At 42.5% G+C, this 15,579-nt stretch overlaps 1 protein-coding gene across 4 annotated transcripts in view; it reads right to left on the reverse strand.

The window, feature by feature from the left end:
• LOC121871797 (15-hydroxyprostaglandin dehydrogenase [NAD(+)]-like) overlaps nt 1–15,275 on the reverse strand; it is a 56,520-nt gene extending 41,245 nt beyond the window's left edge. The window contains exons 1-2 of one of the 4 annotated variants that reach the window (XM_042374289.1): nt 15,113–15,266; nt 10,772–11,015 (exon numbers count right to left, since the gene is read on the reverse strand). The gene's annotated coding sequence lies outside the window, so the exon portion shown is untranslated. Of the gene's footprint in view, nt 1–10,771; nt 11,016–15,112 lie in introns of all 4 variants that reach the window. The other 3 variants (XM_042374294.1, XM_042374288.1, XM_042374293.1) reach the window with 3 other exon arrangements.
• Nucleotides 15,276–15,579: the final 304 nt, after the last annotated feature.

Consider the following 15,579-nt stretch of genomic DNA (forward strand, 5'->3'; position numbering starts at 1 on the left):
ACATACACATAACCAAACGGATCGTAAACATGCAACATAGAACTCAAACACAGAGAGACTAACACACAAACATAAAAACCACACAGTACTCGGCCGGATAGACTTACACACGTTTATTCATAGCTTAACCAGAAGTGGCTCGGACATACAGATAAATGCACGCCAAACTCCCGCCACACATTAAGTTTGTTGGTTTTTTTTAGTTCGTGATAATATTTTCCTTTGACGATTTATCTTTCGTTGGTGTGACATTTCCGATGATATTAAACACACACACACACACACACACACACACACACACACACATTACGCCTGAAAAGTCATAACCCTATTAATATTTCGTCAAATGTCAACAATTTTCCTCCCTGCCTCTGTCCGGAAAGGTTAGAATCTGACGTCATTGATAGAGTAAATATTATTTGAAGAAATAATTTTGACCTGTCGCTTGGGAGAGAGAGAGAGAGAGAGAGAGAGAGAGAGAGAGAGAGAGAGAGAGAGAGAGAGAGATTGATTGGTTCCGCTTTAATTTTTATATATCATCTCTTTCCGGAAGCTGATATTATTTTCCTCTCACTCATACCACCGTGAAGAAACACCCATGTAGGTCTCCCACAGTGGCCGGGGGGGGGGTGGGGGGAGGTCACATAAAATATGCCTTACGAAAGTACAACAGCAGTGTTGTCCATTAAATGTTCACCACTCGTAGATGCAGTTTCACTAGGTTTTCAAAAAAATTTCTCCCGACGTCTTACACAGAGAGAAAATGTATTTTATTTTTGCTGTTCATAAGGATAAGGTTGTTAAAGGAAATATTTGTGATGTACGATAAAACTAATGTGAGTGCGGCCGTCTGGTTGGCTCCCTATGACTGCAGCACCAGACTGACGCCATTTAGCTCCCTCTATTGATTTGGATGTTTACAAAAGAGAGAGAACGCTGACCCTCACCACGAAACCTCAAAGAACTGAGATTTACTCTTGGTACAGTACAGTAACTTCACTCTGCACGAAGATGTCAGGAGTGTGTATCCAGATCTTCGAAATCGATACGAAAGGGATTGGGTTACTGGATTTGCGTCACACATTTTCTGGGATACAGCAATTGTACGTAACTTCCTGATCTACCTTATGCTTGGCTTTATATATCCCGCTTGTGAGCACTGTTATGAGACGAGAACACTTGCTCAGGTTGTGGAGACGTTCTTTGGATTCACCTTGGTTTATAGATGTATCTTTAAGTCTTTATATGACCACATAATCTTCATGTACTTCTTACACAATTTTGAACCTGTTGAACATACTACAAGTATTTTTCTGTGCGCCGTTGGTGGTGTAACATTGTTCTGAAGCAACAGAATATGATGTAAATTTGTGTGTGATGTTTAGAGACTTGATTGATTGAATTTTACTCCCTAACAGTGGTGCCTAAGCTCTGAGGTGCCATGTTTTAAATCCAACCTTGACGCGTCCATGTTGTTTGTTATTGTGCGACAGCTGGTTGTGGGTGTGGCGTACCAAATGGTTGTTGGGGGCGGGGATGCGGTGGTACTCGAGATCGGGGGGGTGTTTATCTTGCTCTTTCTCTCTCTTCTCTGTTATACTTGTGCCCGTCAGTTAATGCCATATAATCAGTAAAACATTTGGGATACTATACATGTGGCATACACAGAAACAAATGCAAACAAGTCCACACACACACACACACACACACACACACACACACACACACACTACTACCAGTACTACTACTATTTTGCTGTCACTTTGGATCGAGAATGACGATCATCCAGCTATGATACTGTGATATGAGTTAATAAGGATGTCACTTTCGTTGGTGAGCTCTGAGGTGATTCGAGATGCCGATACAGGATCGGCAGGGTCGTCCCCAGAAGTTGCACGTGTGGAGGGGTACATCTAGTGCGGGAGGGGCGGCAGCAGCTTCTTTCCAGCGCTGGCGCTTGTCTGCCTCAGTATGCAGTCGGGCTAACTCGACAGTATTGACACCCCCTCGTGTGGTGCTCCTCCAAGCGTTACGGTGTGGTGTGAGGGGGTCGATTTGGCACTTTTCAGGTTTGTCCTTATACCTTTCCATTGTCTGCCAGCGCTACGTTTACTATTTGTGAGGTGCCCGTAAAGTAGCTGCATTGGCAGTCTTCTGTCGTCCATGCGGATAACATGACGAGTCCAACGTAGTTGTTCATGGATAATGGTAGCCTCGATGCTCCTACAGTTGGTGTCAGCGAGAATACTGGCATTTGTTCTCTTGTCTTCCCAACGAACTCGGAGGATGGAATGTTGATGAAAGTTTTCAAGTGCCTTGAGGTGCCTCCTGTATGTGACCCATGTCTCGCTGCCATACAGCAGGGTGGGGAGGACCACTGCTCGATAAACGTGCAGCTTTGTAGAAAATTTCAGCTCCCTACAGCTGAAGACACTGGGACGGAGTCTGTCAAAGGCTTGAGATGCACATCTGATCTCTTCATCGATGTCCGCTGTGGTGGGCAGGTGGGGGCCAAGGTACTGAAAGTGGGTAACATTAGAGAGAGTAGTGCCATTAAGCTGGATGGATGGTGGAGAAGTGGATGAACCAGGGACAGGCTGAAAAAGAATCTGAATCTTACATACATTCATCTCAAGGCCGAAGTGAGCATACACATCTACGTAGGTGTTCAGGATCTCCTGTAGGTCGCGTTCAGTGTGAGCGACGAGTGTGAGGTTGTCTGAATATGAAGTTCAATGATGGAAGCGGCCGACACCTTTGTTCCTGCCTGGAGTCGTCTTATATTGAAAAATCCATTCATCCGGTACTGGATGCCCATCCCACCGGCTAAATTAGCACTGGAATGAGTAAGGAAGGCAGCCAAGAAAATGGAAAGAGAGTTGGTGCCAGTACACATCCTTGTTTTGTCCCCGTTTGGATGGGGAACAACTCAGACTGGATGCCATTGTGTAGGACACTGCCGTTCATGCCAGCGTGGAGTTGCCTTTTAATGGCAATGAATTTTGGTGGGCAGCCAAAACGGCTGAGGGTCTGCCAGAGGGCTTCCCTATTGACTGAGTCGAAGGCCATAGTATGGTCAATGAAAGCCTTGTACAGGTCACGACGTTGTTCCCCGCACTTTTCCTGTATCTGGCGGGCAGCAAAGATCATGTCTGTGGTGTCACATGATGGTTAAAGCCACATTGAGATGCTGAGAGGAAGTTTTCCGCCTCAGGAAGAAGTCTGTTTAGGAGGACTCGAGTGGTAATCTTGCCAGCTATAGACAGCAGTGAGATCCCACAGTAGTTACCAAAGTCTGACCGTCTCCCTTATTCTTATAAATATTCTCCAGGAGTGAGTGGAGATGGCTGGTAAGCAGAGGTCCTTCTGCTTTATACACCTCGGCTGGGATTCCATCACGCCCTGAGGGTTTGTTATTTTTCATCTGTTTGATTGCAGTAGCTACCTCATCCAGGGATGGAGGATAGCTGTGGTGGGTCAGCTCTGGATGCTGAGAAACCTGCTGGGTAGTCAGGACATCCACATCGGTGTTTCGGTTGAACAGCGAATGGTCGTGCCTTTTCCAGGGCTGACGGATACCTTCTTTGTCTTTGATTAGGGAGTTGCCGTCGGATGAGCGGAGGGGGCATGCCATAAGTAGTTGGGCCATATATTGTTCTAGCGTAATTGAAGAATTCACGCGCCTCATCCTTCTATACACCTATCCACTCGCACACCTCTCCACCTCACACCTCTCCACCCTCACACCTCTCCACCCTCACATCTCCTCACCCATTCACTTCATCCTTCTGTACACCTCTCCACCCTCAAACCTCTCCTTATGTATCATGGGATGCGAGTCTTCGGTATTCAGACTGCACCATAACATGAACACCACATGCTTTTACTGTAAGTTATTGTTATTAGTGATGGTTGGCATTATTTAGATCTTATTATTCTTTGATATATCGGAGCACCGTGAAGAAGAGACAGCCTCTTAGCTTATTTCACATGAAGATTAACCACCCTAGCGTTACCTGGGGGGATTAGGTTTGCTTTAGTTAAGCTAGGTTTGGTTTGGTTAGGTTTGATTAAGTTAGGTTAGACCGTTTTGATATGAAATTATGATTATCCAAAAATAATAGCAATGCGTATTATCCTCAACGACATACAATGAACAAGACAAATACTGAATACAAAGAATCACATAAAGCGGCTGAACACAACTAGAGTTACAAGACAAAAGGTCCGGGAAGGTTTTATATATTTCTTCTCCTGTTACAGCCGTCACTTTATTAATTTAAGACGGATCAATTACGAGAGGATCCATTTATTTCTTATGATAACCTAACATGAGCTACACAATCACGTCATTATGCACAGTACAGTACGTGTGTTTTACCAGGTGCTACGTGTAGGATGATATTTGTACGAGGGGTTATCATCGAAGTCATTAAAAGAATTAGAAAATGAAGCAAGTCTATTTAAAATTTGTTATGTGTTAATGTTGTCTTCATTAGAAAGCAATGTGCGCATGTCTACAGTGATCTGTACCAATACTACTGGAAAAAGATCTGGTGACTCGGTTGCTGTCTTTGGACGAATCGACTTGCAGTTGTCATTGTTTGTATACCCGCACTGTCTAATGACCTTGTTTGTATACCTTTTGGATAAAAATCTACCTATCTATCAAGTAACAACCTCTTGAGGCTTGGCCTGCCTAGTGATAGTCAACAGTGTACACCTGACCGACCCCTTTACTGTAGCTCAGTCTATGCTGCACACATAACACGTTTCTCATCAGCTTGATTACTTTCAAGGACTTGATGAAGTCTTCTTCAGATGCCTAGCACAGTGTTGGAGTTTTGTGCTCTCTGTTTTGGCTAATTCGTTGATCTGTTTTGCTGAACTTGTCATCAGTCAGGAGTGCGGGTGTGAAAATCCTCACTTAATTAAAAATGACTGAGCATCATTCTCAACAACACACTTAATAAACCTTTCTGTTATTTAAAGTGTCTGTCTGTCTGTGTGTCCGAGTGTATGCGGCTGCCTCTGTTTTTGTGACCTTAAGAGAGTTCTGACACTCAAACCACGAATATATACACATATCAGCTTGCCGTGTCATCGTCAGTGAGGTATGGGAAGTGGAGGTGTCTAGCTACTGAGAACAACACCAGGGTGGCTTTTCCCGAGCAGCTGCTTCTCCCCCGCCCCCTCACCCCTATAGTTCCTCACCGCCAGGATGTGGATCATCGAGTCAAGTCGAGTAGCTGTACTAATGGGAACCTGCAGGTGGTCATAAGTGGGGAGAGCACTGGGTCATGACAAGTGTGGGGGGAAGTTACAGATGGGGAGAAAACGAGGTCAGGTCTTGGGGGGGGGGGAGATTACAAGTGATAGTCACACGTCCAAGGTTTCCCAGGGTTGTTGACTCCATCCAATGATTGTTGTCTCGGGACTCGTGGTGCTGGAGATAAGACCTTGAGAAACTGTGTATAAGAGTCATGACAGGTTCACCGGGTCATGACTCAGGCTTTAGTCATCGTAGATTTAGGACCTAAAACGAAGGTATATTTTTTATTACGGGGATTTTTCCCTATAAGGTGTAAGTTACAAAGTTTTCTTTAGCTTGAACTCTAACCGTCGTAGTATTATTTCAGGTCATGACACTTAGAAAGGTCACCATTTGAGGTGAAACACTAGAGGCACCGCCCCCCGTAACCCCCCCCCCCACGACCTGGTAACAGGGGACTTAGATAGAGCGACCTATACACCTCCTACGACGACACAAACCATAAGAGAGCTCCTTCTTCTGGGTGCTCCTTGAGAACCTGTCGTTGACTCAAGACCTATTCTGCGCCTTCCTTTATAATGACCTTACTGTCTGACTAGTCTGTTGATCTTGAACATTGTTGGGCGGTTATGTATCGAGGACAACCATGTAAATCTGAAATATTATAAACGTCAAGATTTTGTCCAGAGAAATTATAATACTCCTCATACAAAGTACTTTATCTTGACATTAATCACTCTTCTGGTCTAACGACGACCCGACTCACGGAACTATTGTCTCAAGAGTAAACTGTACCGCCAGAAGCAAGTGTACCCAAGACCGAAATATTTAGGCGTACTCAGTGTTTTGTGGAATTCAATGACTAAGCCAAGTTTGGTTGAAATCCATGAAATTGATGCAAGGTTCCAGAAATATCTCCCTACACTTGATACACAGCTGGTGTCCCTGAAGTATTTTATGTCGGTTTTATAGATTTAAGGAAATAGAACACACTCATGGCTCGGTTTACCCTAAGTTCAGGATGTTTTACAGGAAACAAATGACCTGACTTCCTTTTTTTTCTTCGGAATCCTGTATCAACACATTCACTCGGCTGGTGTACTGACTAAGCCATGAGGGTAATCTCTTTCCTTAAATGTGTATAAACGAAATTAGACTAATATGTCCCTTTGAGTCCAGTTTTCTGGGACATCCTGAAAAACTCAGGTATGATGGCAGGAAGGAGAGTAATATATACATTCTGGTGCAGTCTATATAGAATGTGACCTCGGACCTTTTTAGCTTTGTGGAAAACTTTTAATCAGACCTCTTCTGCAGTAGTGAATGTTTCCTTCAGCTACACATGACTTTTAGCCAGGCTGTAGCCGATTTGGGGGATGGGGGTATCGCCAGGCGCGCGCATGTTTTCCTGTACCATATTCAAAGCTCCCGAAAGGTGGGGTGGTTATACCCATACACGCAAACAAAGTCTAATAGGAGAGTGACAACAGGATGCTCGTACCCACCACGTTAGGTGAGGTTATCAGTAACATGACGCACACTCGACCAATAACATCCAGTATTTAGGATCCATCACAAGTTAGCCGGTAAGAAAACACCGCCCGGCTCCTCCTCCATCACCACACGTCACGGGGCATGACACAGCTCACTGTGCTGTGTACATGACGTAAATTGAATGTCGAAACTTTCTGTGAATGACAAGAATACTCACAACTGCACGTACTGTACTTGGACGTACGTACACACACACACACACACACACACACACACACACACACACACACACACACACATTAAATACGCATATACACAAAAACGTATCCATACCTCATTTTGCTAAGGATCTAAATCGATTTTGTCTTTTTAATCTTTTACTGTTTGGGTTTAACCTGAATATTGTGAATCCTATTTTATTACCGGTTGTCTTTTTCAGTCTTCAAGGGAATGAAATATATTCTGTACAGCGCCGAGTAAATTACTTAAGAAAACTTTAGTTTCAATGAATAATAAAAAAAGTGGGAGGAGGTCATGGATGCGTGGGAGACAGGAAAGGGTGATGGTGAGAACAATACGGATTAGTGGAAAGGAGGAGGGTGCGGGAGAGAGGAGGAGGGTGCGGGAGAGAGGAGGAGGAGGAGGAGGAGGAGGAGGAGGAGGAGGAGGAGGAGGGTGCGGGAGAGAGGAGGAGGAGGAGGAGGGTGCGGGAGAGAGGAGGAGGGTGCGGGAGAGGAGGAGGAGGAGGAGCGTGCGGGAGAGAAGCGCTGGGTGCAGTGAACATCAATGAGACATGTGGAAATAGGAAGTGAAGGGCAGCGTTAAAGTTCCTGGTAAGCGTGATGCTGCTGATGGTGGTGAGGGTGTTGGTGATAGTCGTGGTGGTCATTGTATTACCTTCCTGCAGCAGACATATATCTCAATAGAAACACAATGGTTACCACAAATTACTACATGCCGGTTAAATTAGTTTGATGTGGAACGTATCCGGTGATTTATTAATAATGACAATTGAACTGGTGTGATTAAAACCTTCAACAAATTCCTACACTTTTTTCCCTACCCAACCAACTGTTTCTTCTAAAATACAATTTGATGAACAGTAACCCAATGCCTCTTGTTGTGGGCCAGATATAGACCAACATGCCCACATGTTATATCTCAATGTTGCTTTCCCGCTGTGTTTCCATTTTTCTCACACACACACACACACACACACACACACACACACATATATATATATATATATATATATATATATATATATATATATATATATATATATATATATATATATATATATATATATATATATATATATATATGCATACAGAAGAGGGTAGCGTAGCGTGGGTTGTATGTTAGTTTCGTTTCATACTTACACTCACACATACATAATGTTTGCCCCCCCCCCCATTGGACACACACACACAACCAGCCACAAAAGATAGAATAATTGAAGTCAACCTCATGATAACCCTGAGGCTTCTGCGTGGTGATCCTGATGACATTGTTTCCTTAAAATTGCTAGAATGTATGAACCATGGGACTGGTGAGTCTAAATGGATCCAAACTACAGGTACACATATGAAGATGTTTGGACTAGACCACCTGTACAAAGTTGAGACACAACAGCGCTTTCTGCCACCCTGGCGGACAGTTCCCTTCGATATCACAATACCGACATATCTGCCTAAAAAATATTTATACAAAGCATTTATCTCCAACACACTACCAAACTGAGAGCTCTTGAACACTTACACACTCTACAGACTGATGATAATATCACACAGACCATCTACACTGATGGATCTCTTAACACCGCCTGTGGGAGGGCTGGAAGTGCTATTGTTGTGACTCAACCTGACGGTAATATAATTGAGAAAGGAGTTAGAATTAACAACTGGGCATCCACTCTACAAACTGAATTAGTTGCCATACTCACAGCTATTAAATTCATTGAAACCACTGTCACTGACAGTCTCATCATCACTGACTCTCTATCCTCACTACTTGCCCTTGGTACCCTTGACTCAAGTTGTCACGCTCTTGTCTCTGAAGCCAGACACAAATATGCGTGCCTTGTTGACCCGGGTGTCAAGGTCAAACTGTTGTGGATCCCCTCTCACATAGGCCTCATAAAACATGACAGAGTTGATGCCCTCGCCAAACTCGCGTCTAACAAAGACACCGTTGTATACAATTTGGGTCTGTCAAAAAGAACCCTTAAAACTGTAATTAGGAAAGAACTTATTGATGAGTTTGACGCAAGTAGACTAGTGCAAACAGGCACTAGTCGATCCATAGTTTGCCATGATGAGATGTATCAAGTGAAACATGTATACGGAGCAAGTAACAAGATCACTAGATTACGAGATGTGGTAACCGCTAGATTACGGTTAGGATATAAGTACCTCTGGCAGTATGTTCCTCAAGCAGATGTAAACAAGACTAAATGTAAAGTGTGTGGTCAGACAAAATCAAATCACTAATGAAGCTTCTACGATTGAATAAATCCTTGGGAGAGTTGCCTAATTCCTCTACCTGGTGTTCCGTGATTACCCCATTGTTACCTGTCTACCTGTTGCTTATGGTATCCTTTCTGTGAGCCGAGTTGAGCGATGGATAGATAGATATGACTAGATAGATAGACAGATAGATAACTTTAATAACCCCCCCCCCCAAAAATGCATATTACATACATCAGACATACAAGAGATGAAATAAAAACTGTAAGCTTTGCCCCCTCCCCTTAAAAAAACAATAGACCATTCAAACGAAAAATAAAATGTCAAACAATGTGCGTTCTTGGATATGTTTATATTGGAAGAATAAAATTTTATACAACCAGAAACACATTTAATTACAAAAAATCAAATGAATAACTTTTTATACAGAATTTGAGCTCTCAGGAGTGAACAGTAGGTGTTCCATCGACGTAAAATAGTAGATGGTCCACACACCGAGTCAAAAGGGCAGGGCAGGGCAGGACTCCACCACACACTGTCCGTTTGCCTCGCCCCGCGTAGTAATACCCGCTCCCTCACCAGAAAAGGCGACCTCGACCCCGCCTATTCCACCTGCCCGTCTCCACCGCCAACGAATGCCCTCTCACACGAAACTTGACTAAAAAAAAATATATATGTAACTCATTTATAATAGTTTTCTTGGTGTACACTTCATGTACAGGAATGTCAGCGTTCCTCGACTTCTACATCACTTTACGTGACGAATCTGACCGAGTAATTATAGTTTTTAAAGCACACATGACGGCCACTATGCCACCATTATCTACTTGCGTTGAATTCCCTGACATGTTATTTACCAGTGGGACTCGTGGCAGGAAGACTATTTTCAGGGCGTGAAATAGCAGGATGTCAACAAGGTAATTCCTGTCATCCTACACATCCCGGACAAATTTGCTGACAAGATCATGTAAAGGCGGGCATCCCAATTACAAAGTTATGTATACTTCTCATGTCTCTCACAGCCATGTATACCTTCCCTGGCCCCCCACACAGTCATGTATACCTTCTCTGGTCCCTCACACAGTCATGTATACCTTCCCTGGCCCCACACACAGTCATGTATACCTTCTCTGGTCCCTCACACAGTCATGTATACCTTCCCTGGCCCCACACACAGTCATGTATACCTTTCCTGGTCCATCAAACAGGAAAGCAAGACGATGAAAACAACAATGATGTACTAATCCTTTTTAGGGGTCAGTTTCTTGAAGTTATTTACACATTTGAGTAACTCGGTGATTCATTTCCTGTATACATAAAGTTGAGACTGTCACACAAACAAAGTCAAACAACTCGCGCGACAGAGCTTCCTGCCTGCATCTTATCTTTTCCTTCCTCATTTTTTATTGTTTATTATCATTTTATTAATATTATTTTATTATCATTTACATTATCATTGTTTTTGTTTATTAAGTTTCTATTATTATCATTGTTTTATTAATTATTATTGTTATTTTAGGATAATGTTCATTCCTACCGTGATTATATTCCAGTCTGCCCAGTGGTTGTTCAGTCGTCTCCTTAAACACAGCCTCTACCCCTCATCTTCCTCTGTTCTATCTAAAATCTCAGACGCCTCTACCGTGCGGAGGGGCAGAAGTAGGATATAGGGAGCTGAACAGACTCGTTCATTAGCGTAACTTGCAGAGGCCAGTTGTATGAGTGGGTGGTCGTGCCTGCATTTCGGTATCTCTGTCCACTTGAGGCTGTGTGCGTAGTGCCTAAAGGGGGAAGGAGGGGGTGGAGTGGAGTCGATTATTAAGTTGGTCACGTATGTAGCTTTTTCATTTGCATTTGTTTATCAGTCGCAGTTTATAGAGATTATGTGACCAATTAATGATGGTGTTAGTTTGTTGTTATTTACTACTATAGGGTGTTGCTGTCATTATTACAGTATCGTTATTAGTAGTATTTTATTTTTATCATTATCGTTATTATTATTATTTATTATCATTGTTATTATTATTATTAAAACATTATCATTAAGTGGTGAATTATTATATATATATCGTTTTACTGTTATTTTATTGCTATTTGTATTATAACTATTATTTCTATGTAGCTTAATACACTGCAATAATTTATCTTAAACGAGACTGAAAGGGAGTGTCATGTGTTATATCAACTTCTCATGACCAAAGCTTTATCTGCCTGTGTCGAGTGGCCTCTTCAGCTTGGTGCCCCCGATCACTAGGAGGCCATGGCGAGGCCCCTTTGAGTTAATTATCCTCCCTGAACTGAGAATGAGAGAACGTATATCGAATTAGAGTAAATAGTCTTGGTGCAATTCCGACGCCATTTTCAGCCACCAGCTTTGTGGCATTGTTTATTTAAGACCCTTTAGGTCAGTTGGTGTTGGTGTATGAATACCTTCAGAGTCCGGGTCAATTTTCGCAAGTCATCTGACCACTTGTGCCAGGGGTGGTGTTTATAGCAAGGCAGATGGTGGTGGCGGTAGTGAAAGGGTTAAGGACAGAGTGAATGAGAATTCCTATAGTTACGAGTTGGTGAGTCACTATTAAAGCTGGTATTTGTGAAGTGTAGTAGTTTTTTTGGTTCCATCTAGTAATAGCTCGCCTGAATGGATGGTGGGAGCATAGCTAAGGTGTTTGTGTACATGTACCCTCGCTCCAAAAAGCATCTTGACGACTTTGTTTTAGACAATATGACATAACGGACGAAGGATTTTGACAACCATACCGAGACAACAGGAGTCGTGGTGTTCATTTTGACATCCATCGGACCCCTCTGTAAAGATAATTCTTGGAGCGAGTTTTACAGTAGTGGAGTTAGTAGTTGCTTATTCAGTGATTGCAGTTCATTATAGCACGCTAGAGTTAAGTGTTGTTTCGGTTCGTCCTCTCCACTAATAAATGAGTGTCTGTGGTACTAAAGTTCATTTATAAGGAAATATAAGTGTTTGGTGTATGAAGTATGGCATAGTTACCGAGGAAAAATGCTTACCCGTACGCTGAAGTATATCATAAATGTGTTTCAGTGTGCGTGTGTTTGTGTGTTTATATAATTATCTGCAGGTGTGCGTTTTTGTGTTTGCCCTGCCTCTGCCCGTATAGGTGAGCAGTTCTTAGCAAACAACACACCGTGACCAAGTGCAACAGGCACTCAGCTCTGCCCCTGCCAACTTTTATTATTTTTTTTCATGCAGATAATAACGCTTATTAACGTAAATACTAATCATCACTCTTCATTCTTTTGAAACTTGACATGTATCATCCATCCTCCATAAGGTGTGTGTGTGTTGGGGGTAGTGCTATAGACGTGAACACTGAACACACACAAACATCAGTGAGGCAGCCAGTGAAGCCGCGTTCACTCCCATAGTTCGTGCCAACCCCGCCTCTCTCTCCTTTGCCAAACTCCACTGAGTCTGTGATCGCTTCTCGTACGTTTCTTCTGTTTTCGGCATAAGTTAGCAACACCGAAGGTCAAAGCTTTTGTGATGACTGTATTTTTATGAACTAATTTTCGAATGACTGTCATGAACATATCTCAAGAATGATGACCCCAATTTCAATCAAACTCAGCACGATCATGAATAAGTTTTTTGTTATAACTGGACAAAAGACAAAGTTACACTGTAGTCATACCTGCATCGCCTCTGGTTCTCAGTCTTGCTCTGGGGCTTCGAGTTTAATCATCTGTTTGCAGTGTGAGGCGCGCGTGTGATATGACCGCTAAAAAAAAAAAATCTATCACTGGGTTCTTCTAGTTAGCATAACAAACAAATTATAATGCACGAGTACGAAGAATTGCCTGGCTTGGGTGTATGCGAGATATCGTAAATCCGTGGAATGCTATCGTACACACCGTATTTTTTTTTTATCGTACACGTGTTCTGAATTCATCACAAGGATGATCATATATTCAGCAAACTTTGTCCTCTTTAAGCGTGACCGTATTTTGATTAAAACATCAACATACACACGGACATTATTACGTAACAGCCACAATTAAAAGCACACATTCGCGTAGATTGTATACTATACACTTGTCAGTGTTGAGTGATGTAGTCAGCATAAACTTAAACATTGTCTTGTGCAAGAAACATTAATGCACTCAGAACAAACATCTTAAGTCAAAACAAACCTCACCGTTACCAGGTACGGTATATGAATAATCTTAGGTACTTATCACATTCCTTCTTCCAGTAAGTGGTTCTTATTACCTCACAGTAGTAGAGGATGAACCTGCTATCGGCCAGAGATGTATTGTTTTGTTTATACCGATACATGTACACATTATTGCACGTTATCGGTGTGTTTACTGATTAGACTTTATCGAACACTAACCGGAGATTATGTACTGTAGTATCGAGGTCACTCCTGATAGACGATGATTACTTTAAAACCTCTGTCGAATAATTAATTACACTGACAGACGTTTTAAACTCATAAGACAGATGGCTGGACAAACAAGATCTCGTCCAGGAACTGACTTAATACAGAGTTCACCGTCTGTCACTTCTTCAGATAATCATCACGCATTCTTACAGAGGTGAATGGTCGGATTGATCATTATGATTCGGGGCCTAGTTCTAATGAACTTCAATACTAATGGTTAAATTAGCATAGAGCCTGTTAGAACAGGGGCCTGTCTGACCTGCATCCTTCTTACATTTCACAGTACAAGCATAATTAAAAGTAAAAGTGACGTGTTATCTGCTCACTCGACAAACAGCTGTTCAGAACTTTTAGCAACGAGGAAATTTTCGAAGCCTTTCGCAAACTCATTATTCAAAGACATTTCTTAGTCGGAGTGTCGTCAGTTAACCTAAGCACCAAATTGTGAGCTAATTATGTTAGGTGTACAGTAGATAGCGTCCCTGATGTGCATTCACACTGTCTTGGCCAAGGTCGGGGAGGTGTGTCGGTCACCATGCTGCTGCTGCTTCCCTAACGTATGGTGTGTTGAGGTGTTATTCTTCACCATGCGTAAGATAATTATATTATTAATGATGATTACGATGTATGTCACTCCAGAATATAAATGGCCGTATCGTTTCTACTTATATACTCGCAGGTGTTCTACTACATGAATATTTCGTTCACGTATAAGGCCACAATTCCTGAATTACTTAGCATATGTTAGTGTGGCCATGTGATAGGCGTGATGTAAACAGGGAAACCAGATACCAGATGAACAACGATGCCATAGAGAAATCCGACTGCGAGAGAGATTTGGGAGTAATGATAAGTAGGAACGTTAAGCCAAGTAAACAATGTGTTTTTGCTCGTAACAAGGCTAATAAAGTACTTAGGTTCATACAAAGGAGTGTTAGTTACAAGACTAGTGAGGTCATCCTAAAACTGTATCTTGCGCTTGTGAGACCACACCTGGATTACGAAGTTCAGTTCTGGTCACCGTATTACAGAATGGATATAGAATCATTGGAAAGAATTCAGAGGAGAATGACAAGACTAATCCCGGGCATTAGGAGCCTTGAGTATAGAGACAGGTTAAAGCATCTTAATTTGCACTCCCTCGAGAGACGTAGAGCGAGGGGCGACCTGATAGAGGTGTATAAATGGAAGTCAGGGCTGTTTCCCTTTTCCCGTGTGATTTTATCAAGATTTATCTTATCCACGTTTTCATTGTGGATCTACATGAAATATATATATATATATATATATATATATATATATATATATATATATATATATATATATATATATATATATATATATATATATATATATATATATATACACACACACCAAAGTAATATAAAATGGTTAAAACGCAAGCTAGCTCAAAGCATACTCGAGTACGATGTAACAGAATTAATATAAATACTCACAAATGATATTTTATGTGGAGATGATAAACAGGTCAAGTGTCCAGTAGAGGGTGTGGGAGGAGAGGCGTCGACACTACCGTTCACTCGGAAGGCACGGGCTGCACTGAGTGTCTGAGCCAGTGACGAGCACCCGTAGCCAGCCAGTGGTGGAAGGCAAGCGGGTGAGTTGGTGACTGGTTACTCTGGTGGACGGTGGTGCCCCAGGGAGGGAGGTGAGGAGGAGAGAGGTGTGGCTTGGTTAGGGAGTAGAGAAGTGTAGATTGGTTAGGGAGGAGGGAGTGGAAGACTGGTTATGGAGGAGGGAAGAAGGGGGTAGCCGGGTAAGCGTGACTGACCATAATATCCTGTCTGCTAGGTATGTCAACAATGGACGTCTGTCTGTTATTTTGTTATGTTGTTACGAGCTTAGGTCGGCCTTGCTCTGTCTCAGGGAACGAGAGCATGGGCCCCAAAGCCGACAACAGTTG

This window comes from Homarus americanus, unplaced genomic scaffold (genome assembly GCF_018991925.1).
Source record: "Homarus americanus isolate GMGI-L3 unplaced genomic scaffold, GMGI_Hamer_2.0 scaffold39675, whole genome shotgun sequence".
In the NCBI taxonomy this organism is placed as follows: Eukaryota; Metazoa; Arthropoda; class Malacostraca; order Decapoda; family Nephropidae; genus Homarus; species Homarus americanus.